Source organism: Hemiscyllium ocellatum, chromosome 12, assembly GCF_020745735.1.
Source record: "Hemiscyllium ocellatum isolate sHemOce1 chromosome 12, sHemOce1.pat.X.cur, whole genome shotgun sequence".
In the NCBI taxonomy this organism is placed as follows: domain Eukaryota; kingdom Metazoa; phylum Chordata; class Chondrichthyes; order Orectolobiformes; family Hemiscylliidae; genus Hemiscyllium; species Hemiscyllium ocellatum.
Genome location: NC_083412.1, coordinates 52,294,898 through 52,312,516, shown reverse-complemented (window position 1 = coordinate 52,312,516; position 17,619 = coordinate 52,294,898). Strand labels below are relative to the sequence as shown.

The 17,619-nt window shown below is 41.0% G+C and overlaps 1 protein-coding gene across 4 annotated transcripts in view; it reads right to left on the bottom strand.

Moving 5' to 3' along the window:
• si:dkey-100n23.5 overlaps nucleotides 1–17,619 on the bottom strand; it is a 223,846-nt gene that overhangs the window by 173,816 nt on the left and 32,411 nt on the right. The gene's annotated exons all lie outside the window — the stretch shown is intronic.

Sequence of the window (17,619 nt, the reverse complement as noted above, 5' to 3'; positions counted from 1 at the left end):
ACTGGTGAGATTACGTAGACACAACAACAATGAATGAATGGACACCGTGCAACAAGCGCCAGATAGGGATGTTCCCTCCCAGTTGGGGAACACATCAGCGGTCAAACTTCGGATCTATGGAATAAGCGTCCTCCAAGGTGGCCTTCAAGATACATAACACAGAATCGCCAAGCTAGAAACTGATTGCCAAGTTCTGTACCCATAATGATGGCCTCAACCATGATCTTGGGTTCATGTCGTGCTAAATGTCACCTCATCATACTGTTCCGTATCTGTAAAATCTTCCTTACAGTCCTATTTTGACACTATCGCCTGGATAAATTATTATGATCTCTCTATCCTAATTAGTTTGTATGGTTATGGATTACTTATTAGTTTGGTTAGACCTTCAGCATGCAACTTTATACCTTTCATGTAATTCCCGGCATTTTGTTTGTCTCTACACCACCTTATTTTTAATTGTTTGTTATTATCTCTCTGCCTCATTTAATTAGAGTTTAGATCGTATCTTAGCTTGTCACTCAGCTGGTGACACTTTACCTACACCATCTGATACTTTTGATCACAGGCTTATTATTTGACATGCCACTCACACTCCATTTAGATGATCTTTTGATCTCACTGCCCTTGATCTCTCTCTGCCTATAAATTCTGTGTCTGTGTGCTTCTCTCTCACTTGACCTGACAAAGGGGTTATGCTCTGCAAGTTTGTGATTTCAAATAAACCTGTTGGATTATAACCTGGTGTCATGTGACTTCTGACATTGTTCACCCCAGTCCAACACTGACACCTCCACATCATTTTATCCATATACTAATTGATGCATGCTTCCATCTTCACAGGTATACTTTAGTGTCAATTTTGGCAGCTCCATCCCACAATCCTGAGATATTTGCAACCCTCCAATTCTGGCCTCTTGACCATCCCAAATTATAGTTGCTTCATAATTGGCGGTTGTGCATTCTGCTGCCAATTCATCTGGGATCCCCTACTTAATTCTCTCACTTCACTCTCTCGTTCTTCATTTAAGAGGCTCCCTAATAGTCCAGTTCTTTGACTAAGCTTTTGAACATCATCTGAAATATCCCTTTGTACTGTCAGTGACAACCTTTACTTTCTCACATTCCCAAGAATTCTTCAAACAATTATTTTTCACCAAGAGAGTACATGCTATTGTTTTGAGTTTGATTAAGTTTTCTTCCTGCATTTTTATCTGCTGCAATAAGAAGGTCCTTTGAGAGTTCCAGATCATTAAGGGGAATATTATGGTTAGTGACATTTTTGTGGTAACTTGCAAATCTTCAAACTCCATCAGCTATAAAGACAAGTAGTAGATAGATGGATGGGAATGCCATCATCTCCAAATTCCCCCCTTAGTTACGTTTTATTGTGACTTTGAAATTTGTCACCGTGTTCATTGACATTCTTGTACTCCCTACCTAACATTATTATGGAAGCCCCTTCAAACAGTTAATCAAACAGACCACCAGCATCTTCGAGAGCAACTAGTGACGGGCAATAAATGATGGCTCTCTCGGTGAAATGTGTTTTAAGAACACATTGTGTAGAGTATTTCCAGGCATTGAATGACTGGGCATTGGCAAGAAATTTGTGAAAATTGTGTGAGATGGGCAGGAAGGAGCTTCTTGATGTCAAGAGAAATCAGCCCCATTTTCAAATCAAGTTTTGAACAGTAAGGCAAGATTCTTGGAAGTGAACAGCAAGAGGTCTATTTGAAACCACTCCTTAACATTTTAAAACCCAGGAAATACAACCCTAGTTTATGTAACCTTTCCTCACAACTTTACCCTTGGAATTCACATTTATTCCAGTAAATTTACACTTTATTCCCTCCAAGACTATTATATCCTTCTTAAGATGTGGTGCCCAGAATTGCTCACAGTACTGCAAGTGTTTTTTTAGAGTATTGTATGCCCATGGCATTATTTCCACTCCCTTGTACTCCAGTCCTCTATACAAAGGCTGGCATTCCACGAGTCTCTGCGGTTACTTTCAAACCTGACATTTTAATCATCTGTGCAGCTGGACCCACTTGCACCTGTGTATCTCCACAGCCTCCAACTTTGCATCATTTAGAAACATACAGATCCATTTTTTTAAGGTCTGAAATAGTTCGTCTTACATTTCCTATGTTGTAAACTATTTGACATAATTTTGCCACCTACTTTATCCATTTTTATCCCTTCGTAATGTTCTACTTCCATCAACACTGTTTACAGTGCCACATATCTTTGGGGCATTGGGGAACTTGGGTGTGCACCTTTTACACTACCATCTAAATCTTTATTAAATACAATGAGTTAAGATGTTAACACAGATTCTTGCTGAACACTACTGGTCACAACTTGTTAATTAGAGTATCTACCATTATGTCTGCTCTGAGTCCCACCACTTAGCATATTCCCTGAACAGGTTAATAATTTATCTTCAATTCAGTAAGTTTCAAGTTGAGGGGTTTTCTGGAAGTTCTTCTAGCATGCATAAACATTACGAAAAGTGGTGTACAGACTATGATACAGGACACTGTACATGGGACAGTGGGAGGGGATTGAATGGGGTACAGAAAAAAGAAGTGCCTCAGTGGTTAGCACTGCTGCCTCACTGTCTGTGTGGAGTTTGTACATTCTGGTCTGTCTGGTTTCCTCCCATAGTCCAAAGGTATGCAGGTAATGTGGATTGGCCATGCTAAATTACCCAGAGTGTTTATAGATAAGCAGGCTAGATGGATTAGCCATGGGAAATTTGGGATAAGATCGGGGAGGGGGGGGGTGGGGGAGGAGATCTGGGTGGGATGCTCTTTGAGGAATCATTGCGAACTCAACGGGCCAAATCACCTGCTTCCACACTATGGGATTCTATGGGTCTATGTTGTCATCTACTTTGTTTCAAAAGTTCAATCACGTTTGTCAACATAACCTATCTTTATAAATTCTTGCTGATGATTTTTAATCAGCTGAAAACTTTCAAAGGTGTTCAGTCACTGCTTGCTTAATTATAGTTCTAGAAATTTAACACAAACAAATGTTAAACTAATCAGTTTATTTTCCCTTTCCTTTTTTTGCCTTTCTTAATTAGTCAAGTGACCTGCCATTTTACTTTCTAAAGAAACTGTTCCCAAATTCGATTTAGTGGGCGGCACGGTGGCACAGTGGTTAGCACTGCTGCCTCACAGCGCCTGTAGACCCGGGTTCAATTCCCGACTCAGGCGACTGACTGTGTGGAGTTTGCACGTTCTCCCCGTGTCAGCGTGGGTTTCCTCCGGGTGCTCCGGTTTCCTCCCACAGTCCAAAGATGTGCGGGTCAGGTGAATTGGCCATGCTAAATTGCCCGTAGTGTTAGGTAAGGGGTATATGTAGGGTGGGTTGCGCTTCAGCGGGTCGGTGTGGACTTGTTGGGCCGAAGGGCCTGTTTCCACACTGTAAGTCTAATCTAAAAAAGCTTAGTAGTTTAGTAGTGCAGCTATAATATTCTCACCTACTTTCTTTAAAACCCTGAGATGGAAACCACTTAGTCTTGGGGTCTGTCATTCTTTAGTACCATTATTTACTTCATTACTAGCACTCTGAGTGCAAATCCATCAAATCCTCCAAATTGCCCACACCAATCCTTTTCCCTAGAAGCTTCCCTCACAGAAATCTTCCTTCATGGCAGTTAAGCCATCAATTAATCACAGAATAGTCTCAGCACACATGGAGGCCATTTGGCCTGCCATGTCAATGTCCATTCTCTGAAAAGGCCAACTCAGCTAGTTCCACTTCTCTAACTTTTAAACAGTAACAACAAACACTTCAGTTCATTAGACTAAATAAATAAAACATTAATTGTTATGTTTCTATACTCCACAACCACCTGATGAAGGAGCAGGACTTCGAATGCTAGTGCTTCCAAATCAACTTGTTGGTCTATAATGTAGTGTTGTGTGATTTTTAACTCTGCAAGGAGATAGCATTACCAAGTTAGGAAGATGGTATTAATTCATGGATGCTTACCATGTCACCAATCTCTTGATCTGTTCTGCACTTATTAAATTCACTGGTACTCACTTCTCCATTATTTTAATTATTCACTAATGAACATTGTTTCACTTTTTAAAATGTTCAGTGCTCTTGAATTCATCTATGAATTTAGTCAGTCAATTGTACCTAATGTTCCAATGAATAATGAATAGGCTGCTAAGTTATGTTTTAATGCTCATCAGGAACCTTTCTTTGCTGTCAGTCAGTAGCAGAGCAGATGGTCTACACAGACTTTTGTAGGTTTACATTTTCTATTGTAATCATAAAGTGTTAAATCCTTCTCAATTAAACTTTGACTTAATTCCATTTGTTTTTAATCTCTACGCTGTAACAATAAATTTCTATTGTCTAACATTGAGAGTATATGGTATTCTTTTCCTATAGAAACACTGACATCAAACATTTCCGTTCTGATCTGATCCTCATTCATCAGTTAACCTTGCACAGCTCGCATGTCTGACACCATTGTTTTACAAAATGGTTTCTTAGCAAGGTGGGCAAACTTCTGACCATAAGATGGCTTCCAAACAGATTGTGCCAGAATCTCTTCAATGTTAAGTTTAGAATAATTTTAAGCTGGGAGCAGGTTCCTGCTTTTTATCTTAAGCACAGAACCATTTTGTACCTGAGGCTGAAATGTTACTGTATGATTGCATTTAAACTGAATCATTAGTCTTGAATTAAAAATGTTTTCTTTTCAGGGTTGTGATTTAAATTCAAATAAGACATAAGATCTGATTAGTTAGAATTGACAGTGGGGCAGTCATGGTCTGTAAAAACAGCAAACTTTTACAGAGTTTGCATTTCATAACCAGTAATAGCTACTCAAAATCATCATAAAGTCTCAAAATGCAATTAAATTCAATCCATAGCAAGTAAGTACAAAGAGTTAATTTTCTACTGGCTTTGGCAGCCCCAGCACTCAGATGATTCCTGATGAAGGGCTTTTGCCCGAAACGTCAATTTTCCTGCTCTTCAGATGCTGCCTGACCTGCTGTGCTTTTCCAGCACCACTCTGATCTAAACTCCAGCACTAAGATTGTCTCTCTCTCTCTCTCTCTCTCTCTCACTCTCTCTAGTGTCCTCTTGAACTCTCAAGTCAGGGGCTTGTAACAGAAAAGATGTTTTTCCTTCTGTGACTGCCTAGCTTGCAAGGGATAATAAGAATCCATTATCATTGATAAGCCTGGTAAATCTATGGTCAGGTCCTATGATAGTACTGAGTTTCGTTTCGAGGTCAAAATTAAACACGGTCATTAATTTCACAAGGGGACAGCTGTGAATGTTATTACTTGGTGTCCTGTTTACACAGATTCACTGATGCTAAGGCAAAAATTCTTAATTGCCTTAGAGCATCCTGTTATCACTTGGTGAGAACAAATGTCTTTATCTTCTGCATAACTTGGGTTCCCCCTTTTTGTGGCCTGACCTTCCCTGCCTGTCGGCTAATTTTCTAGTGTGCAGCAAATGGGTTCTATAATTCAATATTACATTTAGTCTAAATGTTTAAGGACAAGTTTTAAGGCTATAAACTTTCTCAGTGGCACTGTAGTATTACTTTCCACCTGTATTAGGCAAGCTCCAATTGCTGCACTTTCCATTGTCCAATTCTTTGCTTCTTTCTCTCTCTCACACGTTCTCAAGTTGGTTCAATAATAGTCTCAGTTCATCATTCTCCACATTAAATTAAAAGGCATTAACACTGTTCTCCAGCTGGGAAGTGCAAAAACTACATCCTCAGCTCACAAACAACCATGACCTTTGCCAGTGATGGCAGGGACACAGTTTTTCTGCTAGCAAGACTAGACTTCCATAAAGTCACACAGCATGGAAACAGACCATTCGGTCCAACTACTCCACAGCGACCATGTTCCCAAACTAAACTAGTCCCACTTGTCTGCATTTGGCCCACAATCCTCCAAACCTTTCCTATTCATGTTCTTATTCAAATGTCTTTTAAATGTTGTAACTATATCTGAATCTGCCACTTCCTTTGGCAGTTCATTCCACATACGAACTACTCTTGGTATAAAAAAGTTGCCTCTCGTGTCCTTTTTAAATCTTTCTCCTTTTGAGATATTAGAGTTAATTTGCTCTGGTGGATGCAGGAAATTGGATATCCTGAGGCTCAAGTGAGATGCCACTGACTTACGAGTAGAATGTAAGGAATTTACATTCCCATCCCTTGCCATTCACAGCCATTTGCATGGCCATTTCCTAGTTATTCAAAAGCCATTTACAGAGTCATCTCCTACAACTCACATTTTCATCCCCTATTCAGAAATCAATAAGAACTTTACAGATGGAATTTGACTAGTCCCTGTAATTAAAAAAAATGATTTACAACAGATTTGACCATTATGGGATGATTTACATTATGTTGTTTCTAGAGATGGTCATGTCGCTGCATTGTGTCTTGAGTGGCATGTGACTGTGGGGACATGGCTGGGGATTGTCTTGTGGGCATTACTGACTGTGATGTAAAGATTTTGGATAAAGGAAGGACTGTTTCCTTTGTTCAGGGAGACCTTTGACACGACTCTGCAAGCCCTGTGAGGTGTGTGCTAAAAGTTCCTCAAGAAAGTTTGTACTGTACTGTGCTTAATAAAATTTTGGTTGTTTACAGAAGTTGGCATGTTGCAGTTGCATCAAGTCTATAAGAATCTCAGGAAAAAGAACTCAACATTTGGTGGCAGCAGTGAGATTTCAACATACACAGAACTTTCAGGTGGACTGAATAAGTGATCATTTGAGTGCTGGTTGTGCAAGACGGAGGAGTCCAGACATTAAGACTTATCTTGATTTCTCTCTTTAACCTACCACTGAGTTGATCCCTCATCCCCTAGGACTCTGTGGTGACAGAATCTCTGAGGTAACTTACGCACTTGCATGCCAATGAGTTTGCTTTCAGAATCATAAATTACTGGGAATCCGGAGGTTAAAGTCCCCTGGAAAAAGGAGATTGGAGTCTTCTAGGGATGAGGAGCATAGTGTAAACAAAACTGGTGTCTGCCTCTATCACTCTGTCTTAGACTGGTCGTTAAGAGGGGAGATCTCCCTCCTGAAGGCCTGGACGCTGAAGTGGGTGTGGAGACGACAGACACAAGATTTGAGGCTCCAGAACATATAGTGTAAGACAAAAAAAACCTGCTGTGTCTAATTCTATCACCCTTCCTTAGACCAGCTTTTAAGAGGGGAAATCCTCCATGCAAAGGTCAGGACCCTGGAGTGTGTGTAGAGACTAAAAAACACTTATAGAAATAAGTAGGAAGTACAGACCTTAAAACAAAAAAATGGCACAAACGTTGGATAAATCAGGGGTCAGGATCCCTTTGCATCGGTTATGCCTGGATGACCCCCAAAATGAGGAATGGTTCAAGCGTCTGTCAGGATGCTTCAATAAAAATTTGGGAAATGAAATTTGGCTGCTGGGTGGAATTTGGGACATAGATAAATGTTTGGAGGCAGAGGAGGCAATCTGGAAATGAGATATGGGGATGAAATGGAAAACTTTAATAACTCACTCTCACCTCCAAAACTAGAGGGCATATTTTTAACTCCCCCACCCTAGGAAATAGATCCTTGTCATTCACATTATCTGTGCCCCTCATGATTTTATTAACCCTCCATAAGGACACCCCTCAACCTCCTGGAGTAAAAAAAGTCCCAGTCTATGCAGCCTATCTTTATAACCCAAACCTTCCATTCCCAGAAACATCCTGGTAAATCTTTTCTGAATCTGTTCTAATTTTATTAAATTCCTTCCTATAAAAAGGGGATCAGTACTGTACACAGTACTCCAGAAGAGGCCTCACCAATATCTTGTACAGTCAATTCTTCTATAATATGATGGTTGCGTTCTTGTGCAACCCCATGTTACAGAAAATCCACTCTTTAGAAACAGTGTTTGAAGTGTTGGTGTTCCAGCCAATGCACATCTTAAAACTTCACACTATAGAAACAGTATCCACAATTCGTCAATTGTATCACAGCAAATTCACGTTGACAAAATGTACGTTATAACAGAACAACCTGTGCAACGTCAACATGATATCCTAACCCCAATACTTAAAGATCTGAGAAATGAAGGTAAACATGTCAAACACCTTCTTAACCACTCTGTCTACGTTGATGCAAATTTCAAAGAATTATGTACTTGAACTCGTGGGTCTCTCTCCGTTCTGGAGCCCGCAGTGGCAGGAAACATTATAGAGGACATAGGTCAACTTTGTCTGTCCAGGACATACCAGGGATGGTGATAGTGTTGTCAGGGACATTGTTATACTCATGAAATCATATCTGACAGATAATGTCAAGCTGCTGTTTGATTACTCTCAAATTTGGCACTAACCTTCAATGTTGATAAAAAGATCTTTGGAGGGTTGTTTGGAGTGTGTTCGCCTAAATCATTTCTGGTATCTTAATTTATATCGGGTGATCCAAGTTTAATTCCCTTTTTTCCTTTGCAGTGGTTTATACAACTGAGTGACATGTTAGACCATTTCAAAGGACAGTTACAGTCAAGCATATTGTGGTGAGTCTGGGCATGTAGGCTGGGATAACAAGATATGTAAAGTCAGCAGTTTTCCTTCGCTCAAGGGCATTAGTGAACCAGATTTTTTTTTACAACAATCACCAATGGTTTAATGGTCATCAACAGACTCTGAATTGCACATTCTTCTGAATTCAAATTCCACCATCTGCTGCACTGGGATTCGAACCTGTGTCCCCAGAGTACCAACTGGCTCCCTGGATTTCTAATCCAGCAAAATACCATTGTACCATTTGTAAGGTTTCTAGGCTGCACAATGGCACAAAGCTGATTTCCTCTTACCTTGAATTGTAAGCATTTGGCACCATGCTCTTCTGTGTACCCTTGGATGATATTGTGGGCAGTGTTTGCAACTTTTTAGTAAACCTACTGTCGTTACAATCTCCTACTTCAACTGCAGGCATACCTTGTCTTGCATAAACTGGAATAGTGTCCACTTGTGTAAAAGGTCCATGTATAGGCACATCCCTTGGCCCTCTTTGTTGGAGTCCTCCATGTCTGAACATTCATTTGCAAGTAATGTGAATGTGGACTGCCATATTTGAAGAACCTGTTCTGTTTCTGATATTTCCCACATAGGTTCTTCGGAACCATAACCAATGGATCCAGCTACAGCTGGGGTCATTTTTAATATGGTTGTGATGATACAAAGGTGCACAGGAATTATACAAATGGCTGTCATGGGATTTCACAATTGTCAGCCACAAATGTATCAAGGCTGTTACCAAATCAATTAGTGACAGATCACATCACTTCACCTTGCTTCCATGAGATGGGATCAGTGCTGAAGCCTAGGCAGTGAGCTTTACTAACATAGCTGGCATCCTGGTGTAGGGCACTGCAGACTGTATACACATTGCATTAGGAATACTATATTGTAATGTGATTAATTTAATCACCGAAGAATATTCTATACCATCAATGTGTAAGTCATTGGTACCACATTTTAGAAACCTGAATCAGGTACCTTTGGAGCTGTCATGTTCTTCTATGATGTGATGGTTGTATTTTTGTGCAACCATGTGTTATAGAAAAATTGTGTTTTACAAACAGCACTTATAATGTTCGTGATGTGATCACGTTACAACCAACACACATTTGAAACATTTGCACCTTAGAAACAGTGCCCCCAGTTCATCAATCATGTTACAGCAAATTTGTGTTGGCGAAACGCATGTTACAGAGCAACTCGTATATCCTTGTGAACTGTTAAGTTAGGGCTTCATTTCAAGGCCTGGTTACCTTGCGAGGATGGTTGTTGGAGACAAGGGCTATACTCTGCGACTGATGATGCAAACCACGGGGCTGAGTGTAGATACAGTGCAGCTATCATGGAGCTGAAAATAGGCCTTCCAAAGAGATGTTTCCTATGCAGCATATCTGTGCCACCTATGCTCTTTCAGAAGCCTTTGTTTCTTTAGTTTCCCTCAGTGCAACAGTGAAGGGCCATTAATGTTTGGTAGTGAGCGACCTGGTGTACAATGGGGCTTTAAATATCCACAACAGCAAGAGCACAGCACCATAGTGATGTGGTGTGCACATAATGAGGTGAGCAGCAGAGAATTGCTTGAGAAAAGTCACTACAGCTCAGGAAGAGAAACTGTCCATGAAGCTCCCCAAAATTCACACCTTCGCTGATCTTTAGTAAAATTTGGCTCATTGTGTCTTTCTCAGTGGTACCCAACTATTCCATCCCAATATTCAGAGCTCCAGGGTCCTGTCCCATTATATCTATATCTAATAACGTTCCCTTTGTACTGTAGTTTAATTTGAATCTATGCTTCAAACTTGCCTTTTGTACACGATTCCTCACCTTGCTGTATTTTGGGAAAGTAAATCTTAGCAGGACTTTTACACTTAATGTAAGATCTGAGAGAGTGTTGCTGAACAAACAGACCTTGGAGTGCAGGTTCATAGCTCCTTGAAATGGAGTCGCAGATAAATAGGAAAGTGAAGAAGGCACTTGGTATGCTATCTTTTATTGGTCAGAGTATTGAGTACAGGAGTTGGGACGTCATGTTGCAGCTGTACAGGATATTGGTTAGGCCAGTGTTGAAATATCGCATGCAATTCTGGTCTCCTTCCTATCGGAAAAATGTTGTGAAACTTGAAAGGGTTTAGAAAAGATTTACAAGATGTTGCCAGGGTTGGAGGATTTGAGCTATAGGGAGAGGCTGAACAGGCGGGGCAGTTTTCCCTGGAGCATCGGAGCTGAGGGCTGACCTTATAGAAGTTTACAAAATTATGAAGGACATGGATAGGATAAATAGACAAAGTCTTTTTCCCTGGGGTGCTGGAGTCCAGAAGTAGAGAGCATAAGTTTAGGGTGAGAGGGGCAAGATATAAAAGGGACCTAAGGGGCAACGTTTTCACGCAGCGGGTGGTACATGTATGGAATAAGCTGCCAGAGGAAGTGGTGGAGGCTGGGACAATTGCAACATTTAAAAGGCATTTGGATGGGTATATGAATAGAAAGGGTTTGGAGGAAATGGGCAGGTGGGACTAGATTGGGTTGGGATATCTAGTCAGCATGGACAGGTGGGACCAAAGGGTCTGTTTCCATGCTGTACATCTCTATGACTCTATGACACTTATATACTTCCAAATCACCTATCAGAGCTAAGCAGCACGCTTTTCCAGTTTGACCATGTAATTCAATTGCCTGATACCAGATATCAGTTTTCTAATAGACTACTTGATAGCTTTATTGATTGAAACACAATATAAATTAGATACTTTGGGTCACAAGGACTTTCAATTGAAAATGACAATCCTTTAAAACTTCCTGTACAAGATATGCAATAATAAACACTTCAGATAATTTCACATTTCTGGCCTACATTTTGATATCCTTGCACATTCAGTGCATTGATTGCTCTTGTAAGCCGGTCCAACATCCCCATAAACAGCAGTTTTTCATCAATATTCGTCATATGACATTACGAGTTATAGAATAATAAATCCAGCACCAATCCTTGTTGCACATCACTGGTCACAGGCCTCCAGTCTGAAAAGCAACCCTCCACTATCACCTTCTGTCTCCTACCTTCAAGCCAATTTTGGATCCAGTTGGCTAACTCCTCCTGGATTCCATGTGATCTAACCTTACTAACCAGTCTACCATGCAGAATCTTGTCAAATGCCTTGCTCAAGTCTATATAGACAATGCCCACCAGTCTGTCTTCATCAATCTCATGTCACTTCTTCAAAAAATTCAATCAAGTTAGTGAGACACGATTTCTCATGCACAAAACAATGGTGACCATCTCTAATCAGTCATTTTCAAATACATGTAAATCCTTTCCCTCAGAATCCCCTCAAACAACTTACCTACCACTGACATTAGGTTCACCAGTCTATAATTCCCTGGCTCTTCCTTACCACCTTTTTTAAATAACGGCACCACATTAGCCACCATCCAGTCTTCCAGCACCTTGTCCGTGGCTCTCGATGATACACATATGTCAGCAAAGGAGTCCAGCAATCAATTCCCTAGCTTCCCACAAAGTTCTAGGATACGCTCGATCAGGTCCCAAGGATTTATTCACCTTTATGTGTTTTAAGGCACCCATTACCTCCTCCTCTGTAATATGGACACCTGTCAAGATATTATTATTTATTTCCTCCACACTCTCTAGCTTTCACATCCTTCTCCATAGTAAATACTTACTCGTTTAGTATCTCACCCATCTCCTGCAGTTCCACACATAGACAACTTTGTTGATCTTGAAACGGCCCTATTCTCTCCCTAGATTTTCTTTCGCTCTTTATGTATTTATAGCATCTTTTTGGATTCTCCTTAACCCTGTTTGCCAAAAGATTGATGTTCCTTACAATAACAGGCAAGATCCTGTGCATTTCTCCCTTCTCCTGAAAAGTGGACTGATAAACACCAGTGATACAAGATAGATTTTTAAGCCAACTGGCTGCTTATTAACATAGATTTAAAACAAGTAGCACGACATCAGTAATTTTTAATTACTGCATAAAACATTTCATAATCTCGAACAAGAGGACATAGGTTTAGGGCGAGATGGGAAAGATTTAAAAGGGACCTAAACGGCAATTTTTTTCCACACAGAGGGTGGTGTGTATGTGGAATGACCTGCAAGGGGATGTGGTGGAGGCTGGTGCAATTACAACATTTAAAAGGCACCTGGATGGACATATGAATAGGAAGGGTTTAGAGGGATATGGGCCAAGTGCTGGCAAATGGGCCTAGATTAGTTTAGGATATCTGGTCGGCATGGACAAGTTGGATGAAGGCAGAAGTGGGTACTGCAGATACCGGAGATTAGAGTCAAGATTAGAGTGACGCTGGAAAAGCACAGCAGGTCGGGCAGTATCTGAGGAGCAGGAACATCGACCTTTTGGCAAAAGCCCTTCATCAGGGACTGGACAAAGGGTCAGTTTCCTTGCTGTATAACTCCATGACTCTAAACCTATCCCAGAAGGCTCTGTGCTGAATTCAACTTAATAACCATCGCAATACATACTAATCAAAAACAACCCTGGGGCAAATGTTCACAAATTACAAACGAAGACAGACGTCATAAGATTTCGCAGTTTTCCTTAGTCCCCTGCTAACATTTTCTTATTTGTATGGTGGAAGCCACCCTCCTCTGCCAAGTATTTCAGGAGGCTGAAAGTGTAACACTGCCCCATTAATTCATGATGTAAACAATATTAGTTGTCATACAAAAACAGAAGCTCTCAAGCCGGTTCCACCATTCAGTAAGATCATGGGCCTAACCCCATATACACTGGGATTACTTACAGCTATTTTAAACAATTTGTTACAACTTGTGTCTTGTTATGAAACACCGTCAGCGTAGGTGGGATTTGAACCTAGACTCTCTAGCTCAGAGGCAGAGACATTATCATTGTGACACAAACTACCATTTGTAAGATCACGTCAAAGAATGCCATATTGATGGAAACCCTCATGAACTTGTATGTAAAGCCAAACAGTAGATATTGAGCCAGAATAAAAAGTCCAAATCACAACATGATTAGAGAGAAAAACCTGACAGGTTGACCAATGATACTCAGGTTTAAAACACTATCCAAATCTTTTAAAATTTCAATTAAAATCATATTCTCATCTGAAAAACTACAATGTACTCAAAATGAAGAACTTTAGATCAGTTGCTCACTGACTGAGCCTTCCTTCCTCCTACTGCACCAGCCTCCTTCATTAAAGGATAAAAGATTCTGCACAAGTCACCTTCACTGATGTTCAACTGTTTCAGACAGTATTTAAACTCAAAACAGATTAACTGCTGAAAGTTGCCATTATTCATGGTTATTGTCCTGAATCAAGCTGAGCTTCTAGAGTACAGTTGGAGCTGCACTCATCCAGATACATGAAGAGTGTATTATCATACTCCAGACTCATGTTGGTTGGCGGGCCTTGAGAGTAAAGAGGTAAGCAATCTTCCTCAGAATTCTCAAACTTCAGTTACAACTGATCTGCGTTGGGGTGGAGGGGACTGGTGTAAGGGGTGGAAGGTAAACCTGGCGATGGGGATGGATATGCAGTTGTAAGCTCATCTCAGGGTCAAGACCAGTCATTAGTACATTGCTTCCTCCTGTTTCCTTGAACATAGAACATAGAACAATACAGCACAGAATAGGCCCTTCAGCCCACGATGTTGTGTCGAACATTTGTCCTAGCTTAAGCACCTATCCATGTACCTATCCAATTGCCACTTAAAGGTCACCAATGATTCGGACTCTGCCACTCCCATAGGCAGCACATTCCATGCCCCCACCACTCTCTGGGTAAAGAATCTACCCCTGACATCCCCCCTATACCTTCCACCCTTCACCTTAGATTTATGCCCCCTTGTAACACTCTGTTGTACCAGGGGAAAACGTCTTTGACTGTCCACTTTATCTATTCCCCTGATCATCTTATAAACCTCTATCAAGTCACCCCTCATCCTTCGCCGTTCCAATGAGAAAAGGCCTAGCACTCTCAACCTATCCTCGTACGACCTATTCTCCATTCCAGGCAACATCCTGGTAAATCTCCTCTGTACCCTCTCCAAAGCCTCCAAATCTGTCCTAAAATAAGGCGACGAGAACTGCACACAGTACTCCAAATGTGGCCTTGCCAAGGTCCTGTACAGCTGCAACATCACCTCACGACTCTTGAATTCAATCCCTCTGCTAATGAACGCTAATACACCATAGGCCTTCTTACAAGCTCTATCCACCTGGGTGGCAACTTTCAAAGAGCTATGAACATAGACTCCAAAATCCCTTTGCTCCTCCACCTTACTAAGAACCCTACCGTTGACCCTGTATTCCGCATTCTTATTTGTCCTTCCAAAATGGACAACCTCACACTTGACAGGGTTGAACTCCATCTGCCACTCCTCAACCCAGTACTGCATCATATCTAAGTCCCTTTGCAGCCGACAACAGCTCTCCTCACTATCCACAACTCCACCAATCTTCATATCGTCTGCAAATTTACTGACCCACCCTTCGACTCCCTCTTCCCACAAACCTATTCCCACAAAACCTATGACTATTCAACCTCTCAAAATGGTCCCTATGTTAATTGATACTGTTAATAACTCCTGTTTCTCAGCTACCTTCCTCCTTCAAGGAGGGCAGTAATACCAATCTCAACTGTCAACTCCACCATCCTGACAAATGACCATCTCTCCAGATTCTGTTTTCTCTATCAAAGTCTTTAAGTATGTTGTCACCATCCAAATTCATGACCATATCTTCTAGAACATCTAATCAAACTCCCAACCCTTTTACAATGCCAAATAACTCTCAAAGTCAGAAATGACCAGCCTTTGTGACTGACAAAGAAACCAACTTCTTCAGTTTCTCCTTCATCCATTGACAATGTTGACCACATCTATAAAAACCATTTCTCAGCTAAAACAAAATGCCCTTGCCTAGTTCCATTTTTGTCTGTGCAGCCTTAAGTAGAGTGTCACCAGAAAGGGCTTCCTTTCCTATCCACCCATCATTACCTCAGTTGTTGCTTGAGCTTGCTATAAGTTCTTGTCAATAGGCTGATTCTTCGTGAGATGTCCAAAAACAGTGCATTAAGTTTCTTGTTGTAGGTCATATCTACCTCATCATCACCTCTCTCAACTCTACTGCTTTGACTAAATTATCGAACTGCTTATCCAGTACTGATGTTTCCTGCGATGAACTGTAGGGAAGACTGTTTTCAGTCCCAAGCATTAAGTTCTAAGTCCCACCTTGACAACTGTGAGCAGTTGAATCAAATTGTTCATAACCCTGGTATCAGATCTGACCCCAAGATAAGTTTATAACCATATATCTGCCCCATTACTGAGCTTACCTATTTCCACATTTATAACATCAATCCACTCAACCCTTGCCTCAGATCATTTGGTGCTGAAAATCTCAGTCGTGCCTTTGTTAGACTTGACTGTTCTAATATATTTCTTGCTAGACTCCCAAATTCTACCCTGAGTCAACTTGCAAGTAAAACTTTGCTCCTTATTCGCATCAGGTTTCAACCATCTATCAGCATTATATTCACAGGTCTATATTGACATCAGTTAAGCAAGGCCTTGATTTAACCGCCCTCATGACCTGTCCCACCTGTCAATCTTCCTTCCCACCCTCCTCTCCAACCTATCACCTTTACCTGCACCTCCATCCACCTATTGCACTCTCAGCTACCTTCTCCCCAGCCCCAGCTTCTCCCATTTCTCTCTCCATCTGCGAGGCTCTCAGCCTCATTCCTGATGAAGGGCTCTGGTCCAAAACATTGATTTTCCTCCTCTTTGGATGCTACCTGACCTGCTGTGCTTTTCAAGCAACACAATCTCAACCTTGATTTGAAAATACTAACCCCTCGCTGTTACATCAGCTCGCCCCAGAACTCTTAGAGATATCAGCTTTCAACTAATCTGGCCTCTTCAGCATCTGACTTTAAATTGTACCACCATCAACATCCAGACTCACTGCTGTTATGGCCACATCTTCCATACCATAAAGATTATGCCCATTTACCAGAAACTTAACTGAACCAGCCATCTAAATACTGTGACAAGAATGGATCAGAAACTAGAATCGGTGAGACAGCTAACTCACTTCATGATTTCCCAAAACAAATCGATTAACTGCGAGGCAGAAGTCAGGAGTGAGAGTGTACACTATTCATTTGACTGCAGGGCACAACTCCATCAACACCCAAGAAGCCCAGCATCATCCAGGATAAAGCAGCCCACTTGATCATCCGCCCATTACGCGCACACAGTAGCAGAAGTCTGTACAAACACAAGAGGTACCGTCGCATCTCACATCTCACCAATTCTTCAAAAGCAGCTTCTAAACTCAAAATCAATGAGAAAAGGCAACAAATTCAAGTTAACTTCACCCAAAATAAGTTTCCTTCAAGCCATCCTAATCTGGAATAATGAATTTCTTCCATCACTGTTATTGTGTCAAAATGCTGGAACTATTTTCATAACTACCTTCAGTGGGAAGGCGATGACTAGTTGTATTATCACTGTTTTTCCAGAGTCCTAGATAATGTTCTGGTGACTCAGGTTCGAATCCCACCATAGAAGATGGTAAAAATTGAATCCAATAAAAATCTGGAATTAAGAGTCTTATGAGGATTGTGAGATTGTTGCTGGTTGTTAGAAAAATCCCTCTGGTTCACTAACGTCCTTTAGGGAAGGAAACTCATCCTCACCCAGTCTGGCCTGCATTTGACTTCAGATCCACAACCATCGTGGCTGACTCTACACTGCCCTATGGGGAATTACAGAAGGGCAATAAATACAGGCCTAGCCAGCCATGCTCTCATCCCGTGAATGAATAAAAAGCAACAATATTATGGGTGTGCCAACAGCAGATAAAATGCAGTGATTTAAAAAGACAACTCATTACCTTTTTAATCCTCATATCATATTAAAGAATTTAAATAAAGAAATTGACTACTATGCCTTCAGTTGCCTAGGCCCTGAACTCTGGAACTCCCTTTCCATACCTTTCCACCCTTTTTCCGCCTTAAG